This window comes from Vidua chalybeata, chromosome Z, assembly GCF_026979565.1.
Source record: "Vidua chalybeata isolate OUT-0048 chromosome Z, bVidCha1 merged haplotype, whole genome shotgun sequence".
Taxonomy (NCBI): domain Eukaryota; kingdom Metazoa; phylum Chordata; class Aves; order Passeriformes; family Viduidae; genus Vidua; species Vidua chalybeata.
This window is the reverse complement of record NC_071570.1, coordinates 31,210,227-31,230,160: the sequence shown is the minus strand read 5'-3', so window position 1 is coordinate 31,230,160 and position 19,934 is coordinate 31,210,227. Positions and strand designations below refer to the sequence as shown.

At 38.2% G+C, this 19,934-nt stretch overlaps 1 protein-coding gene across 5 annotated transcripts in view; it reads left to right on the top strand.

Annotated features, from left to right (window-relative positions):
• Window positions 1–19,934, top strand: part of ZSWIM6 (zinc finger SWIM-type containing 6) — a 108,036-nt gene that overhangs the window by 21,834 nt on the left and 66,268 nt on the right. The window contains exon 1 of one of the 5 annotated variants that reach the window (XM_053969047.1): window positions 10,371–10,508. The exons of 1 other annotated variant lie outside the window; for it this stretch is intronic. The gene's annotated coding sequence lies outside the window, so the exon portion shown is untranslated. Of the gene's footprint in view, window positions 1–10,370; window positions 10,539–10,794; window positions 10,860–17,692; window positions 17,709–19,934 lie in introns of those variants that run through there. 3 more of the 5 variants (XM_053969048.1, XM_053969049.1, XM_053969050.1) reach the window with 3 other exon arrangements.

Genomic DNA, 19,934 nt, shown 5'->3' with positions numbered 1-19,934 from the left:
TTTTCTTGCTGTTTCTATGATTTGCTTGGATTTCTGCTTAGTAGAACTTGGTTGCTTTAGTTCACACAGATAAGAGTCTTGAGGCATGAGGGTACTCATGTAAGCTTTACCTGGATTGCCTCTTTTCCCCATTTCTCTGGTTCCCTCAGATTATCTTGAGTAGAGCAAAATGTGGGTAAAGAGGAATTGAGGCTCTCTCTTGGAGAAATTTTGGCTATTTTCGTATCTTCTGTATGCAATGAAAAAACTTGCTTTGCTTTTTATTATGTGCTTTTAATAGAACAAGAAGAAAGCTTTATAGTGGTTTACCTTCTGGTTTCGTTACTGACCTCAGCTGAAATGGAAATGGTGTAGGTGGAGAAAGCTATCCATCAGGATCTGTTCCTTGCCCTTTCTTTCCTCCCCCTTTCACCAGCAAATCTCAAGATAGCTCTGACTATTCCAGAATGTACATAAATGTTATGAGGAATCTCCTACAACTGCATATTATTACCTAAACTCAAAAATTATAGATGCAAAATATGAGTGGCTACTTCTGGCCAAATGCTGAAAAATGTTTCAGTGTAGAACAGAGAATGCTGTGTAAGTAAATTAGTTTTCAAGTCAATGATTATTTGCCCTTAATAAGTATTATTTTTTAGAGATGCAGTTTATCACAGAGAAAGTGACAAGCAAGATAAATAGCTGCAAAATTACATTTGAAAAGGGAAATTAAAATTTCCTTTCTTAACAGCAAATCTTTTCTTGAAAGTGGCCCAGAGGCTCTCAGTTTTCAGTCTGTGTGACTTCCATGTACAGCAAGACTTGCAGCATAAGCAATTTCATGCAGGTGAAGGGATAACTAAATTCCGACTGTGTGCTGATTATTTTTTTTCCCTTTTATAATGAAAAGTTGAGTTTTCTGTTTGCAGTTCAACCTAGAAACTTGTTTTGATCAGCAGACAGCTGATCTGTGCTCACTTCTACTCTTCCTTCCTGCTGTTTGAGAAGTCACTTACGTTTGCAGAAGATAAATAGTGCAATAGAGTTCAGAAAAAAATAAAAATGTGTTTGTTTCCCAAAGTTCAGGTTTAGGGTGTGCTATTGTTTCTGTTGTTCTTATAATAAACAGATTTGTTTTTTCTGGTTCTGCTTAAAAAATTCAGGTTATGTTTCAGACGTGTATAGTTAGAAAGTAGGGATTAAATAGATACAGATACCACCTTGTAGTCAAAGTTTTTGTCTATGCTCTCAGAAGAAAAAGTGAAGTGCAGTAATGATAGAGCATCACAGATGTTTGCAGGTAATTCCTCCTAAATAAAACAAAATAACTTGTTTTGCAAATAAGATATATTGAGCAGGTGGTGATAAACTTGAAGGAAAATGTCATGCTAGAGATGACAGTGCTTTCTAAGTGCTTTGTTTAAAATACACTGCAGAAATACTAATAGAAATAGATGCTGTGTTGATCTTGAATGTAATACAAAGAATGCATGATATTTAAAGGTAAGTTCGTATATTGTATAGTGAATCATTGAAGGTGTGAGACTAAGTAAACATGTAAAATGCTTAGTATGATGCCAGGCACAGGGAAGTATCTCAAGTACAGCAGAGGACTCATAATTGTTATATTAGTGACAAGTGAGCTTTGTTCCTTCTTGTTCCCTTCATGCTGTGAACAGGTTTAAGAAGGTATTTATTTCACCAATCCCATCAACACAAATTTTTGCCTTGCCTATTCCTTAAAATTTAATCCAGTCATCAAAATAGTTAAGAAAATAACTGAGTACAAGCCAGGTAGAGCAAATTAGATTCTTTGAAGTAAGAATTGATTAGGGAGAGTTTGGAGTTCTACAAGTCCACACTGAAATTAAATAGTACTGGAATTTATGGATTGGAGAGCATGTTAATGGGTTGGAAATTAATACCCAACCAAATGAGGCAAACGTATATTCTCAGTCCAAAAGGTAAAGTTATTTAGGTCTAAGAAATTTGGTTTGACAGGCCTATTTGTGCAAGTATGTCTGTAGAGTTTTTGTTCTGGTTCTTTTCTTTTTTCCCCACTTACGAGGAAATTATCAACAAATAAAATTAATCTTGGCCGCTTCTGTTCTAGTCCTGTACCTCTACAGAACACTACCTTTGTCACTAGAGAACAGTATAATTGAGGCAATATTGGGGTGTTTCAGGTCATCTTTAGAAGTTCTGTACATTTTTATACAGTTTTGTGTATAAAGATATGTTTTGGCAAGATGACAGAAGGATTATCATGCTTCAAATAATTTTCTCTATGTAAAAGTGACAGGATGGGCTAACTTCTTGCTTTTTCCTAAAATTTTTGGAAGACAACATACAGCTTGGTGAGGTTTGGGCTTTGAGCAGTTTTGTTTCTGTTCAGCCAGAGCTGAATCCCTGTCTTTTTACTTCAGTGTCTTTAGGTTAAGAAGTGGTTATTTTGTCCACTGATTAGACCATGACTCATGAGGCAGCTAGGATGAAAACACATTTCTTTCCCAGTTCTCTCATTCTGCACCAGGCAGTGAAACAGCAGGAGAAACTGGCTTGTGTACATCAGTAGATTGTACCTAGACAATTTATTTTGACTGGGAAGTGACACTCTTGTTCTAGCCAACATCCTCCTGGAGAAAGATAAAATAACTTTGAGAGGTATTTCCCACCTTGGAAGTAGATATTACTGCATCCAAATCTGTCATTGTCACTGCAACCAAATTTGTCACAGCAGTTAAATATTTTAGTTTCACCTGTAAACCATTAATTTCTTCACCTTCTAAAGTACTTAAGTTGTCTCTTCAATCAAAAGGCTTGGAGCTTGGGACATGGAGCGGATTCTCAGTAGAAGTTTTGGCATACCTTTGGCTAAGATGTTATAAATGATGTCCTTACATACTGACTTAAGTATTATACTAGTTAAAATTTGAGGTCACTATCACCTCATAATGAGACTTGAGAGGCTGCTCTTTGAAAAATACTTCTAGAAAGTTGCATTCTCTGAAGTAAGAGTGGTGAAGATTTGAAGTAGAGAATTTTGATTATGATGTTATCCTTAAGAAATATGGTAGTTTAGGAACAGCAAGAAGCAAATTCTGTGTAAATGTTGTTTGTATTTCATTATTGCTAAATTCTTTGTATTAAAATGTAGGATCCTTTTCTCTAAGGAAGTTTCCCTAAAGATCTTTGGAGAAGGTGACTTATACAAGAGTGGGTTGGTTTCTAGATCTCAATTTTGCATGCCCAGTTTCTGACATTTTGTCTGTTTGGAAGCTTCAAGAGGCTTCAAGAGTTCCTATTTTGAGATTACTAAGAGGGTGGGTGGCTGCTAGTGTACTTTGAACTTCATTTTCTCAGTGGGACCGTCCCTTAACAAAGGCAGTCTGGATCAAACTCCCTGAGACCTCAGTCTCCCTGAGACCGCTAATGATTCTTGTCATTAGTTTCAATGGTCCTTTCTGGTTTTAACAATCTATCCTTAACTTGGGACAAAATCCATTAGTGTGCCATGGTACTAATGACCCTTCTTCCCCACACCCTGCCCCAGCATTTGTAAATGGAAGTTGAATTCAATGTTTGGTTATTAACTGAACATTACCACTGTAGGTGGTGGTGTTGCTGTCATGACATTCTGCGAGTCTTGGATTTTTCTAGTGTCTTTTTTTTTTTTTCTGCAATGGTAGCTATTCTTGGATTGTAAATTTTTTGGCATTTGTTGAATGGACTTTGAGTCACTAATGCCTCCTAATTTTGCCATATGAAAATTACCCTTCAGTGTTTCAATGCACTTTAAACTTTGTTAATTTTATGTTTTGTCTCAGCAATACCATTGTTTCAAAAACTCGCTTTTCTATGTTGGTGCAAGGCAGGAACGTTTCAAATTTTTTGTAAACCAGTAAAATGTCATTAAGAAGGGATAATTGCTCAGAACAGTGTGTTTTAAGCAGTAGTTGTCTAGCAGTTTATGAACTGTGTTTATTTTAAGTATCTGAAATTTCTTTTTTGTTTAACGATTTCTGTTGTTCAGTGCACAGTTTTAGGACTGTACTGTTGGAGCATAATATACTGTCATTGTATTTTTGCTTTCTTTTTTAACCCTGTGATGATGACACTCTTTCAGTTGTAAGAGTTAGTCCTGAGTAGCTGATGATGCTTCCTTACAGGATATTGCTCTTTATCATGAGCACTATATTATAGGAAGAAAAGACAAGGAAGTTCCTAGTTTGAACTAGGACAGCTTTTTGTGAGGGACAGAAGATAGCACAGTAAACTCCAGCAGGTTGCATAAGTAGGGTTTGTGTCTCTTGTGGATGCTTGATATTTCAAGAAGAAAGATTTAACTCTTGTTAGATATTTAGATATTATTGTTCTGAAAAAGAGTAACTAGCCATATATACCCTGAACCATATCATAATAAAATGCAGAGGTTGAAACTTGGTGTTTTTCACTTGAAATTGCAAGGAGTTTAGTTGTGTATTTAGAATGTCTGTAGTCTGTGGAAGTGTTCCTGATCAGTACACACACGGTGGTGTTTTGTTAGCTGAAGGTAGTCATGAGAATAAAAACCGTCCAGGGACAGTTGTTTTCTTGTCAGGTGAGTAATTTAACTAACATGTAAGTTCCGGGCTTTTTACTTCAAAATGCACTAAAAAGAGAATGAATGTTAGTGAGGGGTGTGTTTTTACCTACTGTCTTAGTATAAAAGCTGTTGCATTTTTAGTTTAGCCACTTTTACTTTGAAATCTACATTTTAAACTGGTGAAAACCTTTTAACGTGGCCAAGATGCAAATGTTTGCAAGTACACTTCACCATGGCCTGTGGGACTCTGTATATATTTTATGATTCAGATTGTGGTTTCACTTATGTTTTTCTCAATGTCTGTATAAGCTGGAGCTGCTCTCAGCTGCTTTCTTCTTTGTGCTGTTCTTTTACTTATGCAGAAGTGTTTAGGTTTGGTTTGGGTTTTTTCAGTGTGTGTCCTGGCATGGTGACATGGATCAAGGAATAACTAGTGAAAGTGAGAGTTCTATTTTTTTTTTTTTTTTCTTATTTGGGTGGGGTGTCCCCCCCCCCCCCCATCCCCAGCTGGGTCCATTCCTTGATCAGATAAATGTAAAACCACAGAGAGGAGTTTTGGTCAAACTTGGTAAGACAGAATAGGAACCAAAAAAGTGTCAGTGGCTGGACCATCTTCTGCCTTTTCCCTAATGCTGAAAGTAATGCACGAGGTCACGCCTGTAGGTATGTTAGCCTGAGGTGCTATGGATTTCCCAATCCTAGTCCTAAACCATTAATAAAACATTACCTTATTTCTTCTAAGCTGTGCTTATGCAAGATCTTTGTCCAAGGAGAAGTGGGGTGCCCCTTTGTGTCCAGCTTACCCAGTTTCTTCTAGCCAGCTCTTAAATTATGTTAGGTCTGGCTGATGAAGCTTTTCTGAAAGACAAGATGGAAGTAGGAAAAACATGTCCTGACACCCAAAACTAAGGGAAGGGAAGTTTCCCTTCCCTTCAGGTGACTCCTTCAGGGATTTGATTTAGGTGATGTAGTTCTGCATGTAAAAAAGTCCATGTAAAAGCATTAGTGGACAAGCTTCTCCCTATTCCTGTCTTTTGCTGGTAGAAAGAAAAAAAAAAAAAAAGGAATGTATGCTGTTTTCCTTCCTCAAATATATTCAAGTTGGCTGGAAAATGTTCCCTCTGTAGTACCTGTCACTCTTCAGCAGGGTTCATGAAATAGCCTAATGCTTAAAGCTTTGATATGCCACAATGCAAGCTGGTAACACTTGATTGACATCACTCCGTGTTTGCGTACTTGACTATCTATTGCAGGATACCTGTAAAGGTAGGAAAGGGACAAGTTAAGGTTTTTTCAAACTCTCTTTTTAGACCACTTATGAATGAAAACTGATTTTGTAGATAAGATCAAGAAGAAGATCTTTCTAAAGTGCAGAGCTCACAGAGAGAGAAAAACATGTCTTAGTCTGCAAAAGTGAAATGCAAGACTTCACTTTGTTATTAAATAGAACTCAGAAATGTCAGCTTTAAAAAAGGGTGCAGTTTAGCACTGGAGTTTGTCTTAAAAAATATCAGCAAGGCTAGTGATTTATATTTAATAGCAATAAAAACAGAAGCTATTTCTTGATTATAAGAGCTGCTTTAGTGTTTCTCTTTGGAGATGAGAATGAAGCTCCTAAATCAAGGGTTTTGGAGATTTTAACTATATAATCTTTAAGCTAAATTGTCCTTTTGCTTCCCTTCGCTCCCTTCTTCATGTGTTAGGTTTTTTCCTCACTGGATTTCCTTTTCCATTAGAAGCTTTTTATAATCATTCTTGTCTGTCTTAAAAGAATAATTTGTTTAGACTTTAGTCATCATCTTTAGCTGATAGTAGAGATGTCAGTAGATGACTAAATGGGTTTTTTCAGTACACCATCACTCCAGTATTTCCCATTCTTCTCTGCCATTACCCACCTGTACTGTAGTTTACAGTATTTATTATTTTGTCTGCTTTGTGCAAGATCCTGTGTAAACTCAGTGCTAGCTCTGAAAAGTTTATTCCTAAATTATAATGCAAAAAGGTGCAGCAAAACAAAAAAAAGTGAATGAGAACAAAGATGTGAACATGTTCCTTTCAGAGTCTAAATAGTTACATAATTACAGCATTTTGTAATTGGCAACCAAAGTGTTCAAAAATCATGATTAACATCTTCCGAAATCAAGAGACTTAAAAACTAATTGGAAAAAGCTTTAGAAGTTAATATTGAAATTTCAGTTACTTGCTTCTTGTAATGCTTTAGGGGTTTGAAGTTTTCAAACTGTCTTCTACAGCTAAAAATAAAAGCTTAAAACAATCCAAGGGGTAAAAAGCAGACAGAAGTAAAATGTATTGTTTTGAATGAGAGAAATAGCAAGTTGAAAACCATGATTTATTAAGGAATGTGATTATTTTAAGAAGAGTTCTGAAGATAGTAGCAGCTGTCCATGTTACTATCAAAATGTTCAGCTTTTTCAAGTTATTAGCTGGTAGTGAAACACAAACCTGGTGATACTAAATGTGCTAGAATCAATTGTTTTCCTGCTTTCAAATCCCAGACAGCAGCCAGAAACAGCACATGATGTGGTTGGCTTCTCTGCTGATGACCTTTTTTGAGGGCTACTGAGATAATTAAAATGATGATACAGTAAAAACCACCCAAAGGACATAGTTTTCAATGACAGCACTACCTGGAATCACCATGAGGAGGAAATGTTAGAAATGTGGTGAAAAGTTACGCCTAAATGGATGATGTCTGTCCACTACTACGTATAAAAGTAATTGTTACTTCAATTTTGTTACACTCTGTAGTGTCTCAGGCTGTATTTTGTCAGCAAAGACGATTTTGGGGCATTATTGTAACAGAAGAAATGGGACATTCATGAGGAGGTATTTTTTAAGAGTTCATGCAAGTGTCACAAATTAAAACTTTTAAACTAGGAAGATGGAAGCTCAGTGATGGAAATCTTTTCAATGCTGCTGTCAGTTGCCCAATGGAATATTTTTGTCAGTTTTTGGAGTTGGCATTGTTAGGAGAATTTTAGGAAGATTGTCTCAGTAAATCTGTGAATTGCATATTCTATCACTGCAGTGATAGAATAGATCAGATACAGCAACAGATCCTGTCCAACTCAGTTGTTTATCAAATGTAAAAGAACTACAGAGCCCATGTGTAAAGCAGAGACCAAATTTATAATCAAAGAACCTAAAAGTCATGGCCCAAACAGCCAGTATTAAGTCATCCCCTGGTGTGCTGGAGTTTTGTGTTGTATATGCTGATAAAAATCTTTCCTTAAAATGTGCATGTTTTGGCAGTTAGAGTAGATATGGGGAACTTTCTATTCAAATAAGTGCCCTGATGCTTTGAAAGCACCAAACTGATTTATTCCATGCTTTTAGACCCTGGTGTCAGTTATGCATTCAGACAAAATACTTGTTGTAGTTAGCTCCTCAATTTGTCCAGCTTGCCACCACATGCAATCGGGGCAAGATTTATAAAACTTAAGGTGAAAGGAATTGTGGAAGAGATAGGTATTTGTTAGTATTTGAAATTCTTAATGCCACCCATTGAAATAGTGTATGCCACATGCATTGTAGTGTAATTATGTCTCTTTTGGTGGCTGGAGCTTCTACACTTCCTATAAGTGGTGGTTACAGAAGCCTGTGAAAGGGACTCTTGTTGAAATCATGCTTTAGACTCCATACATGACACGGAGGGAGTGTGAGGAAGAGATCTTTTCACCCATCCCACCTGCTCATTCAATTTAGAAGTTCACTATAATGTTTCAAATTAAAATGTAGCATAAAATGTAGCATATGGCACAGAAGTAAAAGCTTTTTTGTTTTAGCAATCTTGATCTGAGGAATGTTAGATGAGATGGCTATCTCCCTATTTTGTTTTCTTAAAGTGGGGAACTTTAAAAATCAGAACTTCTTTTTCTGGTTAAGAACATGAACATCCATTTTAGAAAATCTAGTTTGTAATTAAAAAAAAAAAAAACAAAACTGTAAGCTTAGGAGTCCTTGCCAGTGCTGTACTTGCCCTTCTTCAGGAAGTACATAGATTTTTTTTTTTTGTCCTGGGGACATCTGACATCGTTACCGGAATATGATTACTTAGGTTGTAAATGACTCTGGAGAGCTGGAAACAGCTGATGAAAATATCTGTGAAAAGGTTTCCTGTTTTTTTAAACTTTTTTTGATAGTTGTACATTGTTAGCAATTTATTTGCTGACTGAATTAAAAACTATAGTTTTATTATCAGATTAGTTATATGTGGGCAGTACCTGTAATGCTCTATGGTACTGAGGTCATGCTGACAGTCAGAGGAAAGACTTCCATATATTTCCAGATACTTCTTAGGGTGACCACTACTTTAAAAGAAGTGCCCCTTACTGGGTAAGATAATGTGTACTGGTAGTGTGTGTTCATCTAAAAGGGCAAAACTTCTAGAAAAGTATTTTTCCATGGCATGCTCTCTGAAAACCAAAGCTTAAGTTGATCAGGTGGAATACGAATCTAAATAGGAGAACATGGCAGGATAGTACATTGTGAGTTCTTTATTTGGGAATGGTTTCATGCTGTTGGTGATACTTGAACTTCTCAGTGTTAAATTAGCTTGAGCCCTTGTGTTTAACTTAGTCTTAAAATGCCTTTTTCAAAAGAGATTCAGGGATAGTGAAGCTTTCTTTTATGCTTGTCATTGTTCTTGGTCTTGCAGCACAGTTGGTGTGTGTTTGTAGGGGGAGAATTTGGGCAGCAATAGTTCGTGGATGTAATGGAGCTACAGTCTGGGACCAGAAGTCTAAAAATGGGTTGTTATCTTCAGAGAGTCCCAAAACAGTGTGGGTGGAGTGGTGGGAAGGAATTTACTATACTGCCTTCACAGCTCTAGAATAGGAGCCCTCTCAAAAGTAGCAGGGTTATGTGAAAGGAACGTGAAAACTACAGTGGCATGGCCTTCAGAAAGCTTCCTTAATTTTCTTCAGAATTGTAGAGGTATTTGGAAAACATTTACACAGCAGATAGAGCAGGTTGTAATAACCACAGCTATTCTTAGCCTCCTTTCCACCTCAGGTTTTAGACGTGCTTATTCCGAGCCTTTTCTCAGGCCTCCTTCTGTGTGACCTCGGTGCATCGTTCCACGTTCACCCTGTGGCCAGCTCCAGTGCAGACAGAGCCAGTGGTGCTCGCCCCGTTCTGTGCTCGTGTGAATCAACCTGCGCGACCGGCGGCACCTTCATGCTTCGTATATATTATATATGAGAAGGTGATTAAAACCAGACCTGCTATAAATACAGTGTCGTGCCTGGCTATCAGCATGCGGGCTTGCGTAGAACCGGAGAAAATCGCGGCTGTGAGTGGTCCTGCCCGGTTTGCATCTGCTGGGCGGTGCTGGGGCTGGCTCCTCACTTTCCAACCCGCAGTAATGGGCGACTGGGACGGCGATTCCCTGGTCTGGACAGCCTCCCCGTTCTTGTCCTGGTGTGCCCGCGGAGTGGGGCCGCGACCCCAGTGCCGCAGGGGTTAAGGGTGGCGGGGCCGCGGCGTTATGCAAAGCCGTGAAGTAAAAAGGAAGTGCATTGCAAAATGCTGAGCTCAGTAGCCTGGCTCCCGGCCAAGCCCTCGCCTGCCTCGGCACAGCTGAGGGCTCGGTGTGCGCTCGCTGGCGGGGCGGGCCCGCGGCGCTGTTGAGGAATGCCGTCGCCGGCTGACGTCAGCGCGGGCCGGCGGTTCAGCCGGGGGACAGGCGGGCGGGCCCGGCCGCGCCCCGCCCCGTCACACCCGGCCGCCGCGGAAAGGGCGGGGTGCAGTTTAACGGGAAAAAAGGAGGGGCGCGCTCACGCTCCCCCTCCGGCCCTGTTGTAGCTCGTGCTCAGTGCTGCAGTTGAGCCCGTGGAGAGCTCTGAGCTCTCGGCGTTCCAAGATTAGGGGTTTTGGGAGGCACTGTTGGCTCTGCTGCCCTCTTTCTGCTGTCCGCCGGGTGAGAGAAGTACTATAGCAGTAAAGCACGGTCAGTGGTGCCATCACAGCACCTTATTTCATCAATCTTGGGAGAGCTATATATTTAGGAAGGTATCTTGAGAGTGGCAAGGTATTAAGCTTTTTAGTTAAAAATGAATACAATTATCCAGGTTTTGTGTTTGATTGGGTGATGAATCTTATGGATGATACTCTCTTAAGCTCTATAATCAGATTTCAGGGTGGATCTATGCTTTTGGATTATTATTGCGAAACAAATGCAAAAAAAAAAAAAATCATACCTGGACAATATCCAGGTTTGTGCAAGAGTGACAGAAAGCATTTTTCACTGTCAGGCTTACCAGCGGTATAGGTAAGTGGAACATTACTTAAATGTTTCCTCTTTTTAAAAGGATTTTGGGAGACTTGCTGGTTGCAGAAACTTCTGGGCTGCCTGGATACTTGTTTAGCAGGTCCAGGCAGCTTTTTTTGAAGCTGCTCTCTTGTTTTTTTTTTTTTTTTTTTTTTTTTTGTTTTTTTTTGGTTTTTTTTTTTTTTTTGTTTTTTTTTTTTTGGTTTGTTTTTGGTTTGTTTTTTTTTTTAAATCAGTATTTTGGGGTCTACCTTTATCTGCTATAACCAATCTTGCTGCTTGTAGTCTTCACTGTTAAATCTCCAAAACTTCTGGGGCAGTGCTTCTCATCATATGTCTCTGGTCAGTGTACACTTGTCACAGCAGCATAATGCTTCTATATAAATTAGAGTTATAGGTTGCAGGACTCTTTTCAGAGTTTAAGTAGAAATACATGATGGAATTTTTTAACTACTAGTTCAGTGAAGGAGAGGTGAGGTAGGAAAAAACTTCAAGAGAATCGCTTTTCTCTTTCCTATTTTTCCTGTCCAGTTAATGACATTGCAGATATTGGTGACATTGGTATAGAATTGTTCCTGATAGAGCAAATTGTTTTTGCAAGGCAGGTCTAGTTCATGAAATTCACTGTCAAATGGTATTGGGGCCAAGTCTTAACCAGAGCCAAAAAACATCATAAGTAGTAGTACGGAAAACATCTTTTAAAATTTGATACCTCATCTAGTGGTTGGTGTTTTAGGGGTCAGAAGTAGTAAATTTATTTTGTATTACTGTGGTGTGCTATATGACTCTGTATGAATCACTCTGCTTGTGTGTGTTGCTTTCTCCACTGTCTTGTCTGTTGCAGATTATTATTAAATTTTATGACTGCTACTGGACAGTGCATACCATAGTGGTGCCTCAAGTTCTATCTGGGCAGTAGTGACACAGTGTGACTATGAGGAAGCCTCTGGGTTGCCTCTGTGAATCAGACTAGTTTGTACCTCTCATTCCACCGAGCACGATATGGGATTTCCTCTTGAGCTATAAAATGACTAAGTCTAGTTAAATGCAGCATAAACCATATAAAACAGGAGTTTGGATCTTTCAATCTTTCTAAATATTGCAGGCTGTTTAATACGAATGGCCTACACTGTGCTCGAGCCCTGAGAGACCCATTGTGGGTCTGCATTTCTGAAAAAAAAAGGCACCAGATAAAGCGTAACATACTACTTCTGAAATTCACTGTCAGAGGCTTAATTTGATATGTGGAGATGGATTTTGCTAGACTGCCTATTTTTTTATTAAATCTATGAATTAACATGGCAGAGGCAGTATTGTTGTGTAGTTGTCTTTTTTTTTTTTCTTTGGTGTTATGGTATGTAAGTTCCTCATATTTGATGTTTGACTTCTCTTCAGAACCTGTTTTTATGTGCAGTACACATATTCCCTGTAGTATCTTGTCATCATGACTCATAATGAAAGAAACTTACCAGCAGTTCTGAGAGAGAGGCCCTTTTCCTGTTAAGAAGGGACATGAACCCAGTGCTGTATCCACTGAGAAATCCTGTGCATTTACTATAATTTTGGAAAAAAAACCACAAAAAACAAATAACCCCACACACTCAAACAAAAAATAAAAAAACCTCCACAAACCAATAAAACCAACCAGCTAAATCCCAGAACTATAGAGTGGTGCTGCAGCAGTGGTGCCTGTGTGGCACATTTTTCCTTTTCTGCTCTACTGGCTGATGGTCCTGTCTTGTATAGGTTTTTTTTCCATGCATACTGGAGCAGTATTACAAGTTCGGTACAATGTCAGTGTAAGTGTGCAGGAAGAAAGCAACAAGAGACTTGAAAAAAATCTCAAATCATATAGTAGCAGCCCCTTTGCAATTACAGGCATTTTGTCACTCTGATAACGGGCAGACAGTATTAATCAAAAGAGATCAAATATCCAGTAAGTGCCTTGTATGTACTAACTGATTTCTCAGGATCCTTATTTCCCTGACAGTGTATTAAGTGTCATGTTGGATTTTTTTTTTCCAGTTATTTTGGCAAAGGGGTGAATTTGTGTCCTTAAGTTTTAATACCTAAAGAAATTTGAAACTCATCATGTTCTTGCTTCACTTCTTTTCTGGAGGCATTAACCAGAACGTAATTTCACATACAGCTTCTACAGAAACTACTTTTGCAAGGGCTGTGATTAAGACACCACATCTTGTTCCCCTGCTTTTCCCCACTCTATCAGTTTTTTGGGGCATCCCATCTAGTGAACTCCTGAACCCAGAGAGGTAACAGTTGAATACTCTCACAGCTAGCAGATAAATTAGGAATAATAAATTAGGTAGCTATTTGATTAGGTAAGAAAATAACACCCAATATAAACCATTTCCTGAGCTTTACCAGTAGCCAAAAGTGATTGTTCTTAGGTGCAGCAAAGGCATTTCTAATGGTTCTGAAAGGAATCCTTTGCAGAAGATGAGTGTAAAAGTTTTCCAGATGTCTCCTATCCATTGTCCCTCCCCCTGTTTTTCATATGCTGTACTACAAAACTGGCTTTTGTTCTGCAGCTGTTGTTTAATTTGCATGGTGTAGGGATGAAAATGCCCATCTACCTTTAAAATATCAGAATTTTTTGGTTGGTTGGTTGGTGATGTTTCTTCCTCCTCTCTTTCTGGTTTGGTGAATCAGGAGAACGAAAATCGATCTTGATGATTGTATTGATGGGATTTGGATATGGTAGTGGTGACAAATACCTTTTCTTTCTCATCCCATTTGCTGTGTATTATTTACTTTTCCACTTCTCCAGCTTTCTCTTCAGGTCTGTCTGCTCAGCATCCCATACTGTGCTTATATCAGAATGTGAGCCATTGTGTGGGACAGAATTATTGGTGCCCTTTGCCAGGACGTTCTGGGGGATTGAAGTAGTCTCAACTCAGCAGCAACAAGGAGAAACTGAATATTGATATCTCTGGAAACTCTATATAAAATGCAGCATGTGGCTCAGAGAACTCTTGATGACTTGATGATAGTAACTGGTTTGACGATCATAAATTATGTACGTTTTTCTCTAATTATTTGAGTAACAGTAAAATAACTATCCCCAGGGACCTGTAGTTAAATGTGTAGAAAGAGCATTTTTTCAAACATTTGTTGAAATCAGTGCCCATAGAAAATTTGTTAACTTTGAACTCTTTCATCATTTTTATCCAAACCTTCTTGTGAATCTTGTGTCTTTTTAGTTTGAATTTTGATTTGACTATGTTCCACTCTTATACCTTATTCTGTATAATATAAACTGCATTTTATTACCTTTAGCATGTAAATGGCACAAGTCATTGTGCTGGGTATATCTTTTGTGTGCCTACCAAAGCAAGACACCGGTTGGTGTGGTTGGCTGGCCAGTGCTAGCAGGAGGCAGAAGAAGCTGGATCCTGTTCTGTTGGAAAGAATTTGGTTATACCAGGAAATATAATCTTGTTCTAGCCTTGAAGCATATCACAGAGCTGTTTGGTGGTAGCTGGCAAATTCTTGTAACATGGTGTGGTACTTGTGTCACAAAGATACTGTAATAGTACATAGAGATACAGCAGTGTCTGCATTTCTCTAGTGCTTTGAGATTTGTTGTATCTCTAGGAGCAGACTGGAAGAGTACGGATGGGGTTTCAACTGGCTTCATGACATTTTGAAAACTTTCTCTTGAGGTTAGGCTCTTTGAAGTGACAGTTGCTGCAGAGATCCTTGTAATTGATATTATTGTTGTTGTAAAGCTAACTGAAATAAAGAATAATAAGAAAAAACATTCACAGGTTGTGATATTGTTCCTGCCTGTCTGGAGTTACATAGTGTTTTTAATAAGAATCTATTAAAAACCTATTAGCTGCAAATTGAGTAATGTAGAAGTACAGTATCTGGGTTTTTATGCTGGCACAAAAAGAATAATTCCTCTCTGTTCAGAAACAACATCTGTGGGTAACTATGTGATAATACTCTTATTTTCATGCACTGATGTTTCAACAAATAACAAAAAAAACAATTACAGAAGAAAAGTGACAAAGCATTTATAAGCGGCTTTATGCAGGGTGAGTTTTCTTTTTTGCATGCTGCTTTTCCCTGTTTGGCAAAAAGCAGTGGCAGATACTCTTCACACTCCCACACAGGTAGGAACATGAAGGAAAATTTTGCCTTCACCTGCCTGTTTAAGGATCTGTTGTCTGAATTTTTTTGTTGCCTTCAAAACAACAGCTGTGTTTTATATTACCAATTTACATTTTTTTAATGTGAACTAGTGCCTAGCAGCTTTTGCTCCTATAGTTACTCTGTCACTGAGTGTTTAGTATCTGGTTGTTATGTGAAGCAGCATTGTTAAAGATACCGTGGAGTATCTGGGTTTCTCTGAGTCTTATGTTGGCTGGAAGTGAATTGTTACATTTGGTAATAGATATTTGAGCTGTTCCTGAGTCTGAAAAAGTTCAACAGGTTGTTCTTTTTTGGCAATAAAGCTTGGACAATTCTGAATGCTGAATGTCGGCTTGTTCTCCTTAAATAAAAATTAGTCATTGAAGGAAGCATTAAAACTCAATTCACAGTGAATTCTAGGTGATATTTTTTGGCGGTCAGGGAAGTATCCCAGAGAGACTGCCAATATAAACACTGTGTGCGCGCTACCATGTGCTTCTTCTGCGTCCTCCCGTCTTTGGTACAGCTACGTTGGCACTGACTTCATCAGCTATTGTTCAAGCTGCTGGAGTTGAACTGGTGCTGCCACTTGTTTGGGAATTACTGTCTAAAATTAGAGTCTGTTTAGCCAGCAAGACCTCCATGTGGCAGGGAACATTATCTGCAGGTTGTTGTCCTGCTTCCACCCACTGGGAAGGGGATATGAATGCAAGACAGCCAGATAGATTTTGGAGAGCTGGAGAAAGCAAATGATGAGGTATGAGCTTTTGCTCAAACTGTGTCTGATGGGCATAATTTGAGTTCAGCATGATATTTTTGTGAATAATATTTGTGGCTTTGTGAATGGCTTTTTAGCTTGTAAGGTTTCCATAGAAATGCAGTTCATAGTTCATTTGATGCTAGTTGTGAAGAGTTGGTAGAAACCACAGGTGTTTTCAGAGGTGGAAAGCCTAGTGTTAAAGAACCTGGTCCCAAATACTTCCAGTTACCCAGTTTAAAAACACACAGGATTTGCTTATTTCTTTTAAAACCCCCAACACTTATATATATAATTGTATTTGTGTTATGAGTTATGATGTAGTTTATTAAAATCAGGACTAGCAAGATGAGCAGTATTGTGTCAGTGCAAAGCATGCTCGAAAGCTGTCTCTGCTGGTGGGGATTTCACATTGTGAATATTGGAGCTTGTCTCTGTGGACAGGAAGGAGAAAGTTGTATATCATATGCCAAGAATTATTTAGTAATTAAAAATTAGTTTTATTAGACACCTTTTGAACTATCTGCTTAATTTCTTAGGTGTAATTAAGATATAGTCACCTTGTACTGATACGGATGTAAAGTCAATGCCTAATTTGCCTGAGGAGAAGGCTGGTTTTCCTTTGAAGGTCTGGCTGTATATTTCCCATTCCCCCTTTACTTCTCCCTCATGTTAAAGAAAAAGTCATTATCAATTAGAAAGGAGAAGCAAATAGCCAGTTTTAAAATTCATGTCCTCAAATGTTAATTTGATGCTTTGAGGCATAAATGACCTTTTTAACCTGCCCAAACAAAGAAACTATAGAAATAAGCTGCTTTGTTCTAATACAACAGGCTGCTTCTCAGGGAGAATTTCTAAACAATTCTTCCTCCCTCTTCTCAACTACATTAAATTAAACTTTGTCCTTTGCAAAATTTGAATTTAGATGTGTGTATGTGTTGTTGGAAAGATAATAAGGAACTCTAGACAATGTGTCCAAATTTGTCTATGGATTTCACCTCCTGAAACCCAGGGCAAGTGAATAATGCTTTCAACCACAGCTACCCCAGCTGGTATTACTTAGCACTGCAAAAGCAGTTAGGTGTGTGTCAGAAGCTGAGGGAAAGATTAAAAGGGGTTTTTGTCTTGTTTCAGAACTAAAGAGTGAGGAAGAAAGAGGGGGGAGAAGAGAAATAAAGCAACCACCATTTCTTGAAACCTTTCATTTAACTGTTTGGATGGCTATATACACCTTGGAGGTCAGATTTAAAAACTAAATATAAAGGTTTCTTAACTTCTAGGGATTTCATTGAGACTGGAACTGTGATTGTGTACTCTACAAACAGGAAGAACACTTGGTGCATCAGTGACTGTCATTACCAGTTTTACCAGACAAAAGAAATACAGAAAAAGACAAGGTAGAAGATATAAGGCAATATAAAAAAATACATGTCTTTAGACAAGAAAAATGTTTTATTTTCTACCTCTATCCAAAAAGAAAATAAATCAAAATTGATACTTGAATAACAGTCTTCTCTGCCATCTGTGTTTGTAACAAGTGAAAGTAATCTCTTGGAAGAGTGACATGTTTCTGAAGCAAGCACCACATTACAAGCTTTTTCTATAGGACATAAGCAGAATTAGAGTAATAGTCTGGTGTTGCAGTTGTTATAGCTTGTCTCTTTTTGTTTATCCACATTTTTGCCTTTTCTAACAGTGATCTGCAACCCCCCCAAAAAAAGTGTATCTAATTATTGAATTTGTTCTGACTTCAGAAATTGAAATATGTCCTTTAATTAGTCACTATTTTTTCCCATTACTTCCCTGTTCGTAGATTCAGTTGGCATGCTCTACTGTATAACCTGTATTGGCCTTGTTTATCTACAGCTCAAGCCTGCTGTAAGAGTCAGACAGATGTGAGAATGCAGTACCTGTCATTTTCAAATACTCAGCAGGTGAGCAGTATCATAACATCTCAGGATCACATTGGTACTATTCATTAATGTTTGGTTGCTTGAATCTTTTATTTAGTTATTTGGGTACTGAAGTGAATACGTATGTGGATGGAGCATTAGGTGATGTTTTCAGCATGGCAGAACTTGGAAAAAACACCTTATTGTAATTATACTGTCACTGGCTTTTATCCAGCCAAAGCTTATCTACTCTCTGGGGCCAAAGCCTTTATTTAAAGATTGAATTCTGCAATATAACTATAAGATATCCACAAAGTAAACTGCTGAAAATGCTTCTTCACCTCTTCAGCCTTGAGTGTGTTTTGTGCTACCTTGACAGTTCAGTCACAAAGAACCTTGGGTTTGTGGCTTCCAGGCCTGATTAATATAATGTACTGTAATTAAAAAAAAACCCACAGGCTCTTTTCCAATTTAAATATTCCCACTGCTCCCAGGACTTATCCAGCTTTCATTGAGCATTGTTTCAGATTAGTCATAATTTAAATATTTGTTTTGTTTACTATGACCTGGACACTGGGAAGAGCCCCTAGAATAAATCCATGCCTTCAGTGTGATTTTGGAGTCTCTTTGAGAAAGTGCTATGATTTGCTATGTACCCTAAGAACGACCAAAGGTACTACTATGACATCATTTTCATGTTGTATTTCTGTAGCACTGGTACTTATCCAGAATGGAATTACAGATAATACAAGATATATTTTTCTTACTTGCTCTTCACATGTTCTTCAGTCACTGTTACTTCTGGACTTTGAGAGTGCCAGTGGCAAATGAGTTGATGAAGAACATTAAAGCCCTGAAATGGAAAATACAGCAAAACACAAAGCTACCTATATTTAATTTTTCCAAGTACAATGGTAACTGGCTCGATAAAATAATCTTAGACTTTCCCAGTTTTTAATGTGAGTTACCAAATGGCATTACTTAACTTTTTTTTTTTACTACAGCTGCTGTAGAAATGTGTCCACAGCTATTGTTTTGGTAAACAAAGCCTAGCAGCCAGATGGCAGTAATATTTAAAAAGTTGAGTGATATGGTTTGGGAAGCATCCAACTGGAATATGTGTTGTTTTGCTAGGTACTGTAGATTTAGTACACCGTGAAAGACTTTTAAATGTGTTATCACTGCAGTGGCTTGAAAGAACACATAGACTATTATGTAGAATACAAATAATGCTTATTAAACTTGCAGTTGATTCATTCTGATAGGTGATCCAAACTTCTGTCAGACTGTATTTACTTGTACATAAACAAACGTGATTGTGCTCTAAGTGAGTATAACTATTGCAAACCTAGTTATGCATATTTTAAACAACTGTTAAATACTATATTTCAAACAATTTCTGGGTTTGTGAAGACTTAAATTATTTAATATGTCCTTTCCTCACCCTTACTCTGTTGTATTTTCCTGTTTGAAAGGTTGAGACTTGGTACATTTGGCGAGTTGCTGTATGACTGGAGAACTTCTCTTGAGAGAAGATGATAGGCAGGGCATAGATGCTTAGGGTAGCTTGCTGTTCTTTTTGTATTTTTAATCTGTTGGGTAACTCTTTACCATGATGCATTAAAGCAGTCAGCTTGGTGGTTTCGTCTAGTTTCTGAAAGTAAGTTACAGACTGGAAGGTTCTTAGCATCAATTTAGACACAGTCAGACTTACTGGGAGATAATGAATTAGATTCATTTTCCATACATTTTTCCACGTATGGAAAAATACAGTCCTTGAGTTATAAAGTAGCAAATCAGCTTTTCTAAGACATGAAGTATCATGAAAAAATGGTGGCAGACTTCTTTCTGTCTTTTTTAAAAGTGGAATAGGTCTTCCTGCAAGGCTGCCTGTCTCTTTCCCCTCCCTTCCCCTCCTTTTGATGTGGGAAAAGCCTGCATTGTGGAACAGTCGAAGCAAACAAGCTGCACACCCCCCGCCCCCATCCTGTCTAGACTGCCTGTTCCTCATGCACTGCACTTCTTTGGGGCTTACATTTCTCACAGGTTGTGCTGCTCTCTCCTCCACGAGCGGCAGTGTGGACTCTTTCCCTCTTTTTGTTAGCTAGTTCATCTTCTGCTATGCTAGACATCCTTCATCTGAGGTGAGTTAGTCTGCCCTGCAAACTATTTCCATACAGACTTCTGTTTGTCAGCGTGCACCAAATAGGAAGTAGTTTTTTGGCAGCTGTAGCCTGATGCCTGTCCGGGCCTAGGGGCACAGACATT